Source organism: Rhea pennata, chromosome 4 (genome assembly GCF_028389875.1).
Source record: "Rhea pennata isolate bPtePen1 chromosome 4, bPtePen1.pri, whole genome shotgun sequence".
Taxonomy (NCBI): Eukaryota; Metazoa; Chordata; class Aves; order Rheiformes; family Rheidae; genus Rhea; species Rhea pennata.
In genome coordinates, this window is record NC_084666.1 from 43,602,686 (window position 1) to 43,619,512 (window position 16,827).

The following is a 16,827-nucleotide window of genomic DNA, read 5'->3' on the forward strand; positions in this document are numbered from 1 at the left end:
TATCTAGAAAGAATTTTGGCATCAGATCAATCCTCTTTTTAATTAGAAAACAGTTATATTATTAAGAATAAGAATTTAACTAATAAACTCCATTTCATTTAGAGACATAATTTTTCAATGTAGATTTTCATAGGCTGTGACTGATCATGATTTATGTACTGCAAAGACAGAATGATAATTTAATAATGATAATTTAGTAATATGTAAAATTATAGAATTCATTCTCTATTGCCTTTCCCAATATACTTTCAGTTAAATGTCAGTTTTGGGGGAGTCATGATAATGTATTCCACCCTCTCTTTTATCTTTTGGTATTAGTATTATTCTTCTGTAATCTTAATTTTTTCCTGACTCAAAGACATATAATAGAATTTACTCTAAATTTCAGTAATTTTGAGGTTTCCCTCCAATTTTCCATAACTAATTTAATTACAGGTTTACTGCATAGTTGAAATTCAGAAACTTTTGTGTGCAGTTAGTGGTATATTGCCAGTAAACAATTGTTCAAGGCAATATTTTGCTTTTTTTTCCAACTGTATGCTTCAGAATTCTGCTAACGTTATTCTTTTTATTTGTACCTGAGAACCACTTAACTCATAGGAGGAGCACAAATTTTTAATATATCCTTTCATATCAACCAGAATAATCAAGGAATCTTACACTTAATTCAAAACACTTAGTTGCTTAAGAATAAAATCTTTGCATCTTAAAATCTTCACAGAGAAGAACTGAAATATTTGCAAATTTCAGCTACACCAGAAACGTTGACTTAGCATGGGCATACTATATGAAGAAAGTCAACAGAAAATGAACTGTATGCTTTTCTGTCAATATTTTTCTCATCTAATTCAAATGTAAGAAGTATTATTGATTTTAAAAGCTGCAATATGATTTATCTTTCTTTCCAGTTAGATTGCATCAGTTGAGAAGGTTCTAAGAAAGTATACCTAGTAATTCTACTGGCTTTTTCAAATACGCATAGTTTTAGGCACATAATAGATGACTAGATAATAACACTTCTCCACCCGAGCAGAGAGATTACATTTTGTTTTGCCTTTTTCCTTAAAATTTAACAAAATAATTTAGTTCAATTTTTAGTTCAAAGAGTTCAGCAATTTAGTACCCACTCCCTTCTCCCTGCTTTCCTCTGAAGTGGGATGCTTATTATACCAGTCAGTTTAAGAAAGTTCCCTCCATTAGGAACTTCTTGTAATTAGTAGCCACAGGAATGGCTTTGATATAGAATATAAAACTCATAATAAAGTATGTTATGGATTAACCGCATTTCAAGTTACGATTTTTTTTTCCTTTTTGCTGCTTGAAAGCTATTATTATGTCAGTGGATGAAAAAGAAGCCCAAATTAGTGTGCTATTGGCTTCATTTGTGAAGAATGGTAACCTCAAAACATCTTTTCTCCTTACTGATGTTCAGAAGACCAGAAAGGTATGGGCGTATAGTGTTACACCTGTAAAGAAACCTGTGCATTTTGAATCGCAGAGAAAAGTTGGAGGCTGCTTTACCTTTTTTTTAAGCCTGTTTTTTCAAGTACATTCAATTTAAAAAAACCCTTCCCATTCCTTTCAGGTATTTAATAAACAGGACAGGAGAATAATCTCAGCATACTCCAGTGGCTGAAAGGACCTGAGGAGAAAATATAGATTACAGCAAAGTATATGTGAATCTAAGGCTGAAGAATTTATATCGATAAAAAATTCTTTTGTTACTACAGCATTCAATCTACTTTAAGAATCTTGAACCAACTATTTTTTCTACTGTAAAATATTATACAGGTTTCCATTCTAACCTCATATGTTGGCTTTGCTTAGGGCGATTTCATTGATTTTAGTGACATTTTTCTTGTCTTCCAGTAGGATAAATCAGAGCAGGTTTCAACTTATTGTTTCTGAAATTTCTGAATATGCCATATTTGTGGTTAACGAAATAAGTCTGTTGTAATTTGAGAAGGCAGAGAGAAAAAAAGTGAAAATATGGGAAGGCTCATCTGAATGAAAGAAAGCAATATATTCAGAGCCATTACAGAGAAGAAACTTCTTTTTCATTCAAAGTAGATATGACTACAGGATATTCATTCTGTTAATAAGAAGAGTTCTTTCCAAACAAATTGAAACACACACATACATATCCTAGCTTTCTGAAGGGTAACATTTGTTATCAGGCTTAACTGTCTTCTTAGTATTTACATCTTGTGTTTAATACAGTTGAGCATTTCTATAAAGAAGCAAAAATGATGGATGGTTGGACTAAAACAGAACTTACAGTTGCAACACTAAACCTTGAGGGTCGAGTGGCATTCACAGCTCAGAGTCAAAAGCCAGGTTCCTCTGACAAAGCGAGGCACTGAGGTGGGTGGGCTTTCACAGCTTAGCTCTCCCTACTAAACAAATTCGGTGACAATTTCTGAGTTTCCAGGAGATGCTTTTAGATTTGTACATTTTGAATATTATGGATAGATATTTGTTCATTTGGTGTGTGCATTGGGCTGAAAAAATCCTTGTTCCTTATGTTTGTGTGGCATTGAACAGACGGTAAGAAGACCCTGCAGAATTGAACTCTATTGACTGCTTGACAAAATAGCAGCCTAATCAGTGAATTTGCTGAAACTCAGGCTTGAAATGAATCCTTGAATTGCTCAGCTCTGTTAAAATATAGTCGGTTCTTGATATGCCCCAAATCAGTCATTTTGGCTTCTAAAAAGGTACTGGAGGAAGCTGAGGTGCACATCGAATTTAGGAGCCCATGTTCCAGAGCTAGACGTGCACAGATTTTATGGATCTAAATTCTGGACTCAAACATCTTATGTATTTTGTACATCTAACAGTTAAGACTATCAGGCACCCTCAGGATTACACAACAAATGAATGGAAGTTTTGTGAGAAAACATAGGTGCTTTAAGTGCGTAAATCTTCTGTGCCTCATTAGCCCAGGATCCAGTCACAAAGAAACTTTTTTGTAGTAGAAACTGAATATAAGCTCTAACCAATATAGCCCACATATAGCTATGTGAACGCAATCTAATTAAATGTTTTCTCCTGCCTATGGAACATATGTGTAGGAAAGGAACCATTTTGGACACGCAGGTAGCTCAAGCCACTGCTTGCAGGACTGCAGGGATGGCAATTGTGGCGGATCTGAAAAAGAGCTCAAGCAAAATCTGATCATTTGTGACTTGCTTAAAATACCAAATACAAAAGAGGACTACATACCAGAAAGCTAGTTCACTTTTTGTTCTCTTTCTTTAATTAAGCACTAGAAATAGTGACAGGATGAAAATGCTGAGAGAACTGTGCTATTTCCCTGCAACAGCAGCCACACGGTTTCCACACTCGTGCAAATTATTAGCGAAAGCCAGTAGGTATTTTTATACTAAGTTGCTAAGAATTGCTCATCTGCTGCACAAAATAACTATTACTACTTGTCTCTTATCTCTGGAAAAACCTAGGAAGGCCTTGCAGGTATGAAAAATGGGCCTTTCTCGTTTTTGCCTTCAGGCTGTTAGACTCCAGTTAAAAAAAAAACTGTATGACTTACTTGCAAGTAAATAAATAAAAGCTTTAATCGGCCTGCTGGAAGCTTCAGTCATAACAGAAGCAATAGCAACCCATATGCTGGGTTTTTTTTTGTTTTGTTTTCATTGAGTGTGAATTGGGAGGCATTGCCTAAGAGGGAAATAAGACCTAATGCATGTGCAGGGAATGCTCTATCTACAGGAGTTCATCACGAGCCTTCACAGACGTTGCTAATCATCTGGTGTCTTGCTTCTGAGGAGACATTTGTTTTCAGCTCCTCTCCTGCCGAATTTGGAATCATATTCTCATTTTCTTATTCTGCCACCAGTCGCAGGTTGACAGTCTCTTCATGTATTCCCTTGAGGACTAAAATACATCTTTGCATTCAGGTATATCTGCTAGCTCATCTATTACTGAAAATCATTTGAATAGTGTAGACATCTCTTCTTTTGATTGTTCTTCATATAATTTCTTCCATAAATCTGAAAAAGTGATCTTAGGTACATTGCTGCAACACTGGAGTCCGTTGCCAGTGACCTACTGCTGGATACAACGACCTTGGTCATTGCCTTTGGGTCTGCCTTATCACAACACACTTATCTAGCAGCTTTTGTGGACTGATGCCTGCCCCTGCTGATCACTAGCTCTTCTCTCCTTGTTCAAAGGACTGCAGCTCTTGCTGGCGAAGTCACTGTCCCTGCTGTCACACTTTGTCCTGGCTTGCCTTCCTCCACAGAGCAGCCGGCTTTTGCTTCTTCCTGATATACTGCCCACGAACTGGTAGCGGGGTTTGACCCTCAAAGGTTTCAGGGCTGCAACCGCAGATGACACTTATCCAATGAATCTTGGCTTCTTTCCTGTACAGTTATTGCTTCAGTAAGAGGTATGGAGATTGATCTCTATATAAAAGTCCTTTAACTTCATTGCTAAACCTTTCTCCTGGGAGGTGGAATTATGAGTCCCATAAAATAGAGGAAATTGGAACTGATTTCATTTCTCAGTTCCTGGAAAGTATGCTTTAAGTTTTAGACACAATGCTCCTTGCAGCCTTCTTTCAAAAGAAAGCTGTGTCTCATCCTGCATTTTGCAGGGCACTTCTTTCTTACTGGGGTGTGATAAGCTTTCTCCAACCACTTGACTGAGCTTTTCAGGTAAAAAATATAACTATATTTCAAAAACCGAAAAGAAATGCTCTTTAGTGAGACAGACTTTCCTACTGTTTTAGCGGTCCTTGCTTTGACCTATCCCAGTACTTGACCATGGAGAATTGAAATTCATATATTATTTGACATGAGAGTTCACGAATACTTGATACAATGGCATTAATTTCTCTACCTATCTACTGGTAACTATTTTTTAGGACTGTATTTACTAGAGCTGCCCCTGCATCAATGACTCATTGGTAGCTTGTGTTCAACCAAAATATTTCTGTCTTTGTAGTTTCATGAACTCCTGAATTCCCACTACTGGTTTTTAAGACTGAATATACATTATGTGCTATTAAATTTCATCCTGTTTCTGTTACTCCAATCATCACACTATCCATTGCCTTCTTATATAAACTTTTAATCATACAGTTCTACTCGATTCAGCTTTTCAGGGGAGACTGGTGAAGGAGCTGCTGTTTTCTGGATCCAGATTATGCTGTGTCGTGAGTGAAGCATTAAGCTCTTCATCCCTGTCATAGATGAAGTACAGGTGCACCAAAGCAGAACCCAACCGCCCGTAGGATGAGGGAATTTTAAAGTCCAAACTCAAGATAGGTAGGCAGCCTCCAAGCCTAGACTGTTATTTAACTGGTGTTTCAAGAATTACAGTTTTAGACTTTTGCAGAATACACATTATTAAAATGTTTAGCTACAATATGACTGAACTTTTTTTTCTGTTCTCTGGATGTGAGTAGGTTGGTTTCATTGTTTGTTCGTTTTCTGATGTTTCACCTTTTGCCATCTATGGTGTGCTTTAACTGCCAAATTAGATTTTTTCCTATCTCTTTGACCATATGATTTTATTTTATTATTCAGATTATTCAGTTTTTCATTGCATCTTTGGTCATGGTGAAATTCATTTCCTCCTCCTAAACTGTAATGCCCATCAAAATCTGTGAATAATCTACTAAAACACCTTGTTTATTTGATGAGCACCACTGCTGTCTTATTTTCCCTACCTATAAGCCAGCGAGTATGATTTTAGGCATTACTTGTAAAGATTACAGGTTTTGCATTGAACTGGTGGTGCAGGGTCTCCAGATTTGCACAGGCTTGCCTTGGCTCGAGCTGCTTTCAGCACAACAATTTTCTAGTGGTCCAGTGATTATTTCCTAATGTGTTTTTGTTTAAGCCCTGTGAATACCTTATACTGTAAAAGTCTGACACACTGACGTCAAATGAAGCTGAGCGAGCCTATTGTGCAACTTGCAAATTCCAGCTGCGAATCGGAAAAAAAACCCCAAAAAAACCAGACTGCGGGGTTAAAAAATCTTCTACTGGACATCAAGACTGAGGCAACAGACACACCTGAATTGACATCTCACTGACAAAAAGCCTGGGCATGGACAGCTTGATGCAACACCACCATCGTTCAGTCTCCCCCCCATCACACACTTCAGCCTCGTGATCTGAAGAGGTGTGGCAGGTGAGCAGAACAACAAGGCAAATAGGTAGATATTAGTAGGTTTTCTTGTATAACAATTTTAATGAAGTTTATTCCTCTGTGAAACCTATAGTGTCAACTTGATATGATTTTTCATCAATAGCATCATTTACATCTTCTATCAATTGGAGGTGTGGCAGCTATTATTTGCACCTAAAAATCAATTACTGATTTATCTGAATTATATCTTTTTTTTTTTTTTTTTTTGTAATATTGTGGGCCCCAAATATATACTTGGGGTATAAATTTAATGGGATGTTAAAAACTCTTTTTGAAAAATATGACCCTTTGTGTGAAATTCAATATTTATGATATTGTATACAGCTGGATTATTTTATCTTAATTCCAACCTATTTGACTTGTCCAGGGGACAAAGATAGGTGAAATATATAAATGAAATGAATCTTTCTGTACATGAAAGTCTACAAAGATACTGTGAAGAGAGGAAAACCAAAAAAAAGCTAAGGGATAATTATTTTCAAGGATGGGCTAAGAATTTGGTGTATCAAAGGAAGTTCCATCATTATCCAGACTACCAAAAAGCCAGTGAGTGTGTGCAGCTCTTGTGGATGTTATGATGCTTTCTTAACATTTTCTTAATGCTTTCTAGATGCTTGATGAAAATGTATTCCGTTCTGTTCTAAGAAAAGCAACATGCGTTACATCCAGTATTTCAAGAAGGATCTATTAACATGTGATTTGTCATACATGGTAAACTTTCTTCGGGAGATGTGTCCAGAACTTTCCTTGGCATTTGCAATTGCTGTCATAATGAATAGTATGTCATTTGTGGGTTATTTTATTTTATTTTATTTTATTTTATTTTATTTTATTTTATTTTTTAACAGTAGACATTGTTAGGTTCCATTCTTTCTGAAAGTGATTGCTTTTTAGGACTTCCCACTAATGGGTGGATCAGCTTTTAGCCTGAGTGTACAACAAAGAGCTGGCTATGCAGGCAGTCCATAAAAGCTGTCAGAGAGAGTCTTTTTCTTTCAAAGTTTTATGGCAATTTCCTTTACTTATATATTCTATCTTCTCTTAAAATGATAGAAAAGAGTAGGTTTAAAAAAATCTCTTTTTACTGAATGGAAAATAGATTTAATTGGAAAGCAAATGACTGCAGACTCGTGATGATGAAGAAACCATCTGCACAAAAATGCCTGTGTGTCTAAATTCAGTGATGTACCACATCGTAGGTTTGGTGCAGCTGGTTGCCTGCTCCTTGCTGGAGAAACTTCATAAAATTCTCAGCACCACCACCAACAAGCATCATAGTATTTTTTATTAATTTCCATTACAATAGTTTTTTTTTGTTGTTCTTGTTGTTCCTCTCTCTGAAACTGATGGAGATGGGGAATGGGAAGCAGGAATACATCAGGATCTTTTTATGCTACCATGCATGAACTTGGGTGTATATTCTGGATTTTCAGAAATCTATTAATTACCACCATGTGCATGGCGATTAGAGACTTGTAAGAAAGGAAGCCAGCCATTGTCCAGAAAAGCTTATACTGCTACGAAACAATTTTGTCCTTTAAATTTACCTCACTTTTATATGATGTTATAAATTTGCTGGAAAACATGCACAGATCTGTTACTTACAGTTATGTTGGATAACCTCACGCTCTGAGCACCAGAATCCAATCCAACCGAAATCTGTAGTTTCGCAACTTTTCCGTCTCAGATAACATAGCCCATGTCCCTTAAATGCGAGCGTTTCTGGAGGGGGAAAAACAACCAACCAACACTGGTTGCTGGGGCTTTATCAAAATCCCTGTTACATAGCGAAAGATTTACATGACAGATGAAATTTTAAGACTTCTTAACCATAAGGAAATTAAAAAGAAAGATTATACTGTTCTTCAGCCGTTTGTTGAGGTGAATTTTCCTCTCTCTAATAAAGCATTATCAACTACTACTGTTACAAGAAAATATATATTCAAGTTTGAAAGCATAAAGTTAGCTGGACAATTGAGATGCAGGAAATCTGTTAACTAGAAGCTGCCTGAATTTCGAAACACTTCAGGAATTAAGGGGCATCAAAGAGAATCAATAAATCACGGAGTTCAGATGATGAAACATGCTGAAGATGCCAGCTGCACTGATAACCTGCAAATCTATACCCCAGATTACTCCTTTAGCTAACAGTAAAAAATGTCTTAGAGTGTCATTTGTAACAGCCTCTCCTTCTCATCTGTAATCATACTTTTTGTTCTATGGTCCTAATTTCAGTCTTTTGCCAAGTATCTCAAGAGATTTCTGTTCCAGCAGCAATTGGCCAGAGTACTGTAAAGAAAAAATAATAAAAAAAAAAAGATTTGCTTGATAATACTCAAGTGCAACTAGTTGATTCTGATTTAGTGAATTGATAGTAGATAATTTCAGAAACAGAAAGCTTTGGGGTAGTGTTAGAACTTTTTATAGTATGCACAAAATTTTCTTTTCTGTTCTTATTCAGATGCTAACTTTTTATGTATTACTTTGGAGTCAAATCTTCAGACTAATTTGTGAAGCAGCACGGAGAACTAGCATACCTGTTTTTTCAGTGCCTACTAAAATAACAGGCTAGACAGACTTTCCAGCTCAGAAAATCCCTATACCCTTGTCAGAAGCTGGAAAGGATTATTCTTTACTTTTCCTCTTTCTTATGTTTTTAAGCAACAGCTACTGACTTCTATTAAATAAACACAGGAGACCAGATGAATCCTCAGTATGACTCTGTGTAAATTCTGACATTCCGAGAACAAAAGATAAACCGGCTGCAGTCTTTTAGCACTGCTTTGGAAAGCCACAGTCAGTCTGTAGTTGAAATGTGTACGATGGTCTTTGTGGCATGGGGTGCAAGATCATACCCACATGCTACCGAGGGCATTCTATATTAAGCATATAGAAATTTGCATTTCCACTAATTCAATAACAAGGTTTTGCTTGTTTCTTTTAGCATGATATTTGCTAAACTTAGTTTATTGTCTTCAGTCAGTGTGACAGCAAGGGGAAATAGCCATGTTGTCTTACAAGTGGCAGCCTTTCCTTAGGCTCATTCAGTATAACTGAAATATCAGCAGAACCTTAGCCACTGACCACAACAAATCAGCATAAAGTTTTTCTCTGTCCACTACAGGTTCCTATTACTCAGAAAAAGTTTTATTGCCCTGTTGGAACGTCAATAAAACTCTTCATAACTTTCTTTAATGCTTCCCCTATCTATCATTATGATTAGTAGTGCCAGGGTTCTTAAGAGTAATTTTGCAATAATGTTCTTGGAGCAAGGCACAGCTAAAAAAAAAAGACTCAGGGAACACTTTCAAGGCTCTTTTGCTGGTCTTGGATTCATATTTTTGAGAAGATTCACCAGAAAAATGATAGCTTACTAAACAACAAAAGTCTAGCTTCATGTGTTTGCACTTGCAGCTTTAGAGCAATCATTTGTACGCTTGCCTCAGGTGTGCTTTTTGACCATCACTCTAAGGAGCTCTTCTGTCTGGCTAGAACAGCTGCAAAGGGTGCATGACTGATTACAGAAGGGATTGCCTTCAGCTGGGACAACAGGTCTTGGCACTGCTCAGAATCAAGGAAAAGCAAACATTTCGACTGCAGTCTTCTGCAGCTAAACTGAATTCCTTGCCTCTTTCTTTTCTCTTTTCTGAGTGTCGATCTGTCCTCTAGAGGTAAGAAACACTTGTTCTGCTAAAACCAATGAGTTTTCCTTAAAATATTTGATTTGTATTTTTTCTCAAAAGAAAAGTGCGCCTGAGCTCTGTTTTGACTCTGTTAAGGTTAGCAGTTTCTCTGCTACTGAGTACCCTGCCTCAAAAGGTGAGGTAACCTCTTAAGAAATGCAGCAGTCCCTCTCTTTCAGGGCAGAGTCTCTGAATGGGGTCTGCAAGTAATATGAGATGAAAGAAAGATAACCGTATTGAAATTGTTTCGGAGACATGTTGCTCAGCCAGCTTGGTCAAAAATTGAATATTTTAGAGGTATTTGATCCTATTTTTACATATAGGAGGCTGTAGTAGTGGGATTGGTTTAAATGACTTCTTATGGGAAGCAGAATGTAATTGTCTGGTTTGTAATAGCCAAACAGATGTATAAGAAATCAGGAGCATGTAAGAGGTCGGTTTTCTTTTGTTCTCTTATTGTTTACATCAACTGTTTAGCGATGGATTATGTTGCTTGGCTGAACTCAGCTCTAAAGAAATGGCTTCTATTAAAAGACTAATTCTGATTTTTCTTTTTAAAAAAGAAGAAAAATACTTTTTCTTTTGATATGGGGTATATGAATGCTTGATATTGTGATAGTCCACTCAAAATCTCTGTGTAGAAGCTGAATAATATTATGTAGAATCTTCCTTTTCAATTGTCAGTGAATAGCCAGCTGCTAGGACTTAATGTACTAACCCTTGATTCACAGAAACAAATTTCATTTATTTATTTATTTTTCTTTAATGGCAGTAGCTGACAGTATAGGCTTCTAAGACTTTCAGTAGAGACCTTTCCTCTGAGGTGCAGTCATCAGGATACTTGCTAAATGCCTTAGATGGACAAAAATTTTACGTAATAGTCTGAGGTATCTAGTAGTATCTAGATCTAGTATCTGCTGGTCTAGGATCAGACAAAGCCATGAGCTCTCTATACGAGTAATATAAAAAAGGGCGAAACCTCTAAAGGTGGTGCTACATCTGTTCATAAAACAAGTGTCCATGAAGTAGTACATGTGATCGTTGAAGTGAACTTGTTCAGGAAGCTGTGGAGCACATATGGAGGTATGAAGAGCTAGCTGTTAAATGTTGTGGACTGGTCTTCAACAAACAGTGTTCAGTTAGTTCAGTTAAGTACAGGTAGTATCTGTACTTAAACAAAAAGATTTAAGTAGAAATTATTCTGTGCACCTTACATGGTAAGCAAGGTGTTTCCTGCAGAAAATCTTAGGACCATTATAGAAGTTACTGGTGAAACCTCCTGCGTGCACAACTTTCGTTAATCATTTTCAAGAATGAAACAGCCCTGGAGAACGACTGCCAGGATAATAAGGTAATGGAAGCTTGTCTGGTGAGATGAGAATAATAATAAAAATAATAAAAAAAATTGCTTACTTTGGTATAATAAAAGTTGAAGGGGGTATTATTCCTTCTAAACACTGTGGGGTTGGGGGGAGGAATAAGTATTGTTAAAAACAAAAGACAGTAATGATGAAAAAGCTAGCATTTGTAAACTCTCCATCAATGATTTTATGCTGAATGTTAGAAGTCAGTTACCTAGGTTCTCAAATAGTTTTGCAGGAGGAGTGGTGGCAAGATACATTTTAAACATTTGAGCTGGAGCGGGATCATTTTGTGAAGGGATTGTATGACCAGTTTGCTGCATCTCTCATATTGGATTTGAGAATTGTAAATTTAACAGCATATGAGAGAGAGAGATGTTTACTGTAGTGTTTCCAAGGTTAATTCAAGTTCTTAAGATCTAAAGATAAACCAGCTTCTTAACAATTTGCTGAGATGATATATTTTCCACCTATTTCCACAGATTTTATAGGATTTGCTAGCAGTATTACCATCATTTGACTCTCTCTGTTAAGTGGAAAAGTACCCCCTACATTCTTTATCTTTTTTTTATTATTATTATTTTATTTTTTTTAACATACGGCCCCCAGAATCACCTGCCTCTGGCTATAATTGAGAAAGTGAAGAAAACTGAATTCTTTTCATTGTGATCCTTGCTTTGAAAGTTTCTGAATAGTTTATATTGAAATATGTCCCAGTGAAAGCACTTAAGTCTTTTTTTATTGGGACTTCCCTTTCCTTACAAAATATCAATATCCTTCCTTTTGTGAGAGGAGGCTGCAGTGTTTCTTGTTTCTAAATAAAGTATTTCAAGTTCAGAGATGAAATGCATAATTTCAAAAGACTTCTGCAGCACTTTCCAATACACACTGAGCTCTTTCTTTAAAGTTCTGATTAAAGATGTGCCCTTAGGGGCAGGAGGCCAAAAATAGGGTTATGCTTTTCAAACTGCATGAGAAAAAAGTCAGCTATGAAGGTGAATTGCAAGACTGTTAAGTACCAAGTATATTCTACGCGTAAATGCAATCTAGCTCCCACGTAAAAAAGAAGCAAAGCCTCAGATGGTGATATCACTTGCACAAATCATATGGCTTTGGCCAAAATCATCTTATCGGAAAATCTGAAGTTCAGCTGATGTTTGTGAGCACCTGATATTATATTAGTTTACTCAAAAATATTTTCAAGTATGACATACGCTCTTATTCAAGTCTTGCTTATTAGGTATTTGTTTAAATAACACAAAATATATTTGAGACTTTTTTAAAACAAAGGTATGAAAGAGCTTGAGCTTTTTTGGACCATTTTTATAAAGCGTGGATAAGGTTCAAAGTGCAAAGTAATACATTAAAAAAAATTAACTGGCTGAAAGTGAACAGTGAATCACAGGGATTTGTTATTTGTCAGAGATTCTAGTCCATACAGGTTATTTTTTTTCTGTATTACCATATAAATGTGGCTGAGACCTAGTAAGTGGGTTCTAGGATGAGCAGCATGATGATGGCTGGTCAGCTGAACAGCGCTCTGCCTGCTGTCGTGGATGTATCTCTATTGACTGTGATGGGAGTTTAGAAAATTAGCTCAGATGTTAATACCTAATGGGTATTATGGAATCTTGTACTCACAGACAGTACTTAAGGGATTTGCTATGATTTAAGCTGGCAGGCACTGCTGATATTATGGCATGGATGCATCTTTAAGTGTAAATATTTTATTATACTACTGTTATGTTTAAACATTATCGGTTACTTCCAAAGCTTTAGTGCGAGAAAACGCTGGATGTTGTTCTGACATTTCTTCATGTAAAAGTGGCATTTCAACAGAAAAATAGCAAATTAGGACAGGAAGTAGGTGGCAAGATTGAAAGGTTATTGTGTGTTTGTGTGCGTCTTTTAAATGGCAGAATCTAATTATGTGAACTTACACTTCAAAGTGCACCCAGCTTAAGACAGACACACTTGAAAACTATCTTGAGCTCTTCAACTGGTCCTTAAAACTTATATGGAGAAGAACGCTTTGTACACCAGAGTAGCTTATAGTCATGTTTTACGCTGTCCATTTAATGCCGATTCGCAGTGGAGACCACTGCTGGCCGAACCACGGCTGTTTTATGAAATACCGGTGAGCAATAATTGCCCAACGTCTTCTACAGTTGCAGCCACTTCTCAGCTTTTCAGATTTAAAACCAGGGGGCAGGCACAGAGGAGCTCAGCTAGCGGTGGCTGGCAAATCGGGGTGCACCAAGTGTGTACTCGTTACTTGGTGAGTAGGTAGTTGCGTTGAAAACTCTTCTGTCAGGAAATGCTGATTCATGAAAACTATCAGTTTTGTTGGGATATTCTAGGTTTGACCCAAAAAAACCCAAAAAAAAGCTGCGAGGCTGTATGTATGAGGAAGGGGAGGGGCAGGCAGCAGTCAGGCAATTAAAGCGTTTAATTGGGATACAGGGGATGTGCCCAGATTCCTGCTTTGTGTGACTCTCCTTGGGCCTGTGCTCCCCTGCCTCGGCGCTGAGGCGAGTGCTTGGCCCTGTTGTGGGGATGGTGACCTGCCATGTACCTACTCTTTCCTTCTCTCTCTCTCTCTCTCTCTCTCTCTCTTTTTTTCTTTTTTTTTTTTTCTTTTTTGCCTTTTCCTGAGGACTTAAAAGGCATCAGTTTTGTTCTAATGCAGGAAGAAAACACTGACATTTTTCATGAAAATGCATTCCTGTTCCCCAGGCGGCCCTTGAGGACGGTGAATAGATGAAAGGCATCGCAAAACCTTCCAAAATAATCCACGTCGCTTCTGACAGGTCTGACAAACAGACCGCCGTTAGGGGAGTCCCAAAGGACGGGCCAGCCGACCAGCCAATGCCCGGCTGGCAGTGTATTTATCATCTCCGTTATTTTCAAGGTGATAAAACGGCCAGTTCCGGAGGGCAGTGGTCCTGCTCCTGCAGAACAGGAGCTCCAGCGCTAAGGCGGCCCAGGCTGCCCAGTGCGCAAAGGCAGACGTCGGTGCCGTGCTCAGAGTGTTCAAAGTTTAAGTTATGGAAGTTCCAGGACATTATTTAAAACATCTAAAAGTTACCCCAAACCTTCAGACCCATCACTAGCAAAATATATATTTTTTCTAGCTCCAAGTTTATGTGAGGGTGCTTTTCTTTTATTATTATTATTTTTAACGGACCATTTAAGTTGATTAAAGAACAGTTGCGTTTCAAAAGTCTCTTCTTTCCAAATTCTTCTGTTACTGATTATTCATTTATTCAGTTATTATTCTTAGTATCAGCGGGTCAAATTCTTCCCAGATAGGGTTTGGCTGCTTGTTTTGCTTGATCAGAATAAAGAATTTAACTAGCATACAAAAGTTCACTCTTGCGTTCTGGTGGTAATATAGGTAAGTGTGAATTCACTTCTGGGTAGCCAAAACCTCTTCTCTCTCCCCCCCCCCCCCCCCCCCCACCCCCATGACTTGGGCTAGAAATGTGACAAGAGCTCCTTAAGTCAATAAATGAGCAGGAATTTTTACAATGATCTGCAGTATTTTACTGCTTCTGCTGTAGCATGGGAACCATGCTTGACAGTACAAGCCTAGATTTACCTGAGATGTAGGAAAGGGGCCCAGATTTGTGCTCCACCTGGTTCTGGGTGGCTCTGTGCTCCTGAGCACTGGTGCTCAGTGAGCACTGGGCCCTGTTGTATGGATGGTGACCCGGCCTGTACCTACTTTCCTCTCTTTTGTCTCTTCCTGAAGACTGAAAAGAGAACATTTTTATTCTAACGCAGGATGAAAACATATTTTTCATGAAACTGTATTTGTGTTCCCCAGAAGACCCTTGAGGACAATGAATGAATGAAAGGCTTCACAAAACCTTCCAAATAATCCACCTTTTCTAATGGACCCTCTGAGGAAGGGGTGGGGGGGAAAGTTGTTCAGGTCAGTTGTACTTAAACAGAATATTAACAATATTAACAACCCTCTGTACACAAACACACTTAAACTTGCAAAGAATTGTCAAAGGATTTTCCTTTTCCATCTGATCTAGTTATTCAAGTTTTAAATTATTAACAGATATTTTCTTTCTAGGTCTTTAAACTGTACCTCAGAAGCTGTATCTCAGTTTAGTATTAAATTAGAGTATGCCTTGGCCCCAAAACATGGGCTATGGAATATATTTTAGGAATTATCGGAAATGTCATCATTGGACTATTTGTAAACTTAGCAATAACACATATCAGACTGTTAAAGCAATTTTTTGAAATCTGTTTCTATGGAACTGTAACTTTTTCCTTCCTACTGGCTCCTATTTTATATGACAAATTGATGTATGAGAGTTGCTAGTGCATACTTAACACTTCTTTCTCAGTCACTGGGGAGCTAAGTAATCTTTCTCTCTGCGAAGAAACACGTAATGAAATAGCAGACTATTATACAGAAGACTTTTGAAAAATGTAATTCATATGTAAATGCCATTAGCAGTTTTTTTTTTCTTGTAATTTTCTAAAGGTATGTTTAGGTTTTACAAATATATTTATGAAGTAATTATAATTGGATATAAGTTTCTAAGCATATTTCATACTAAAAATATCATTATCTAATGATACTGAATTATTTTAACGAACAAGACGCATGCTGTTATAGACGTGAATAAAATTTGAAGCTTAACTTGGGGCAGAGCAGAGGAAGCTCTTTACACGGAATGGGACTTATGATCCCCTAGTGAATGTCTCCTATTTCCATTATTCTGCCTTTGAATCCTGGCATCAGGACCACCTTCCTTTTAGTTGAGTAAGAACAGACGGGTCTCCCGTTGGAGCCTGGCTCTCTTATCCAGCCAGAAGGCTCGCTTTTAAGTTACGTGAGCAAGAGGCAGTCTCTCTCCCAACGAAGTTAAGTGAGCTGTCAATCTCAGCCCCTGCTGACCCAGGGACAGGGAACCAAGATCACAGTGATACAAGAAGGCTTTACTGCCGATGCGCTCAGGTGCCAGAAGGAGATTCATTAGAACTAAAATGCCATTCTTAAAAGCACTGCCTTCAGTACAGCGGTTCTTTTGTTCTCTGATGCTTTCGCTCCTTGGTATAGCTAGGCCACGTATCCACCAGGAAAAAAGATTTAGCCTATATATGTAGACTAGAGCGGCGTTGCGAGAATAAATTATAAAAATGGCTGGAATGATAGATCTAGTGCATCTCTATAGCTAAGCAAGGTTAGAATTAATGAGCTGATGCTCTTCTGTAACTCAATCTGTTTTTTTTTTTTTTTTTTTTTTTTTTTTGTGGTCTTTCATAGTTTGGGCATCAGTTCTCTTAAAACTTTCGGAGTATGTTAAATTAAAAGTAAAATCAATAGATTTTTTTTCTCATTTTCCTTCTTATTGTTCAAAAACTCCACTAAGATCATAATCAAAATGTAAACTATGTTTGTGCTGTTTAAGATTATAAGTCAGCATAACTGTTTTCTTTGAGAACTTGCGGAGCACAAGTAAGCTACATTTTTAATTACTATTCACTTTCACAGGGCTTAAGGCAGAATGAGCTTTCACAGTGAGTCTTAATCATATGATTGCTTTTTTCTACCCACTAAAATACAGCCATGCCAC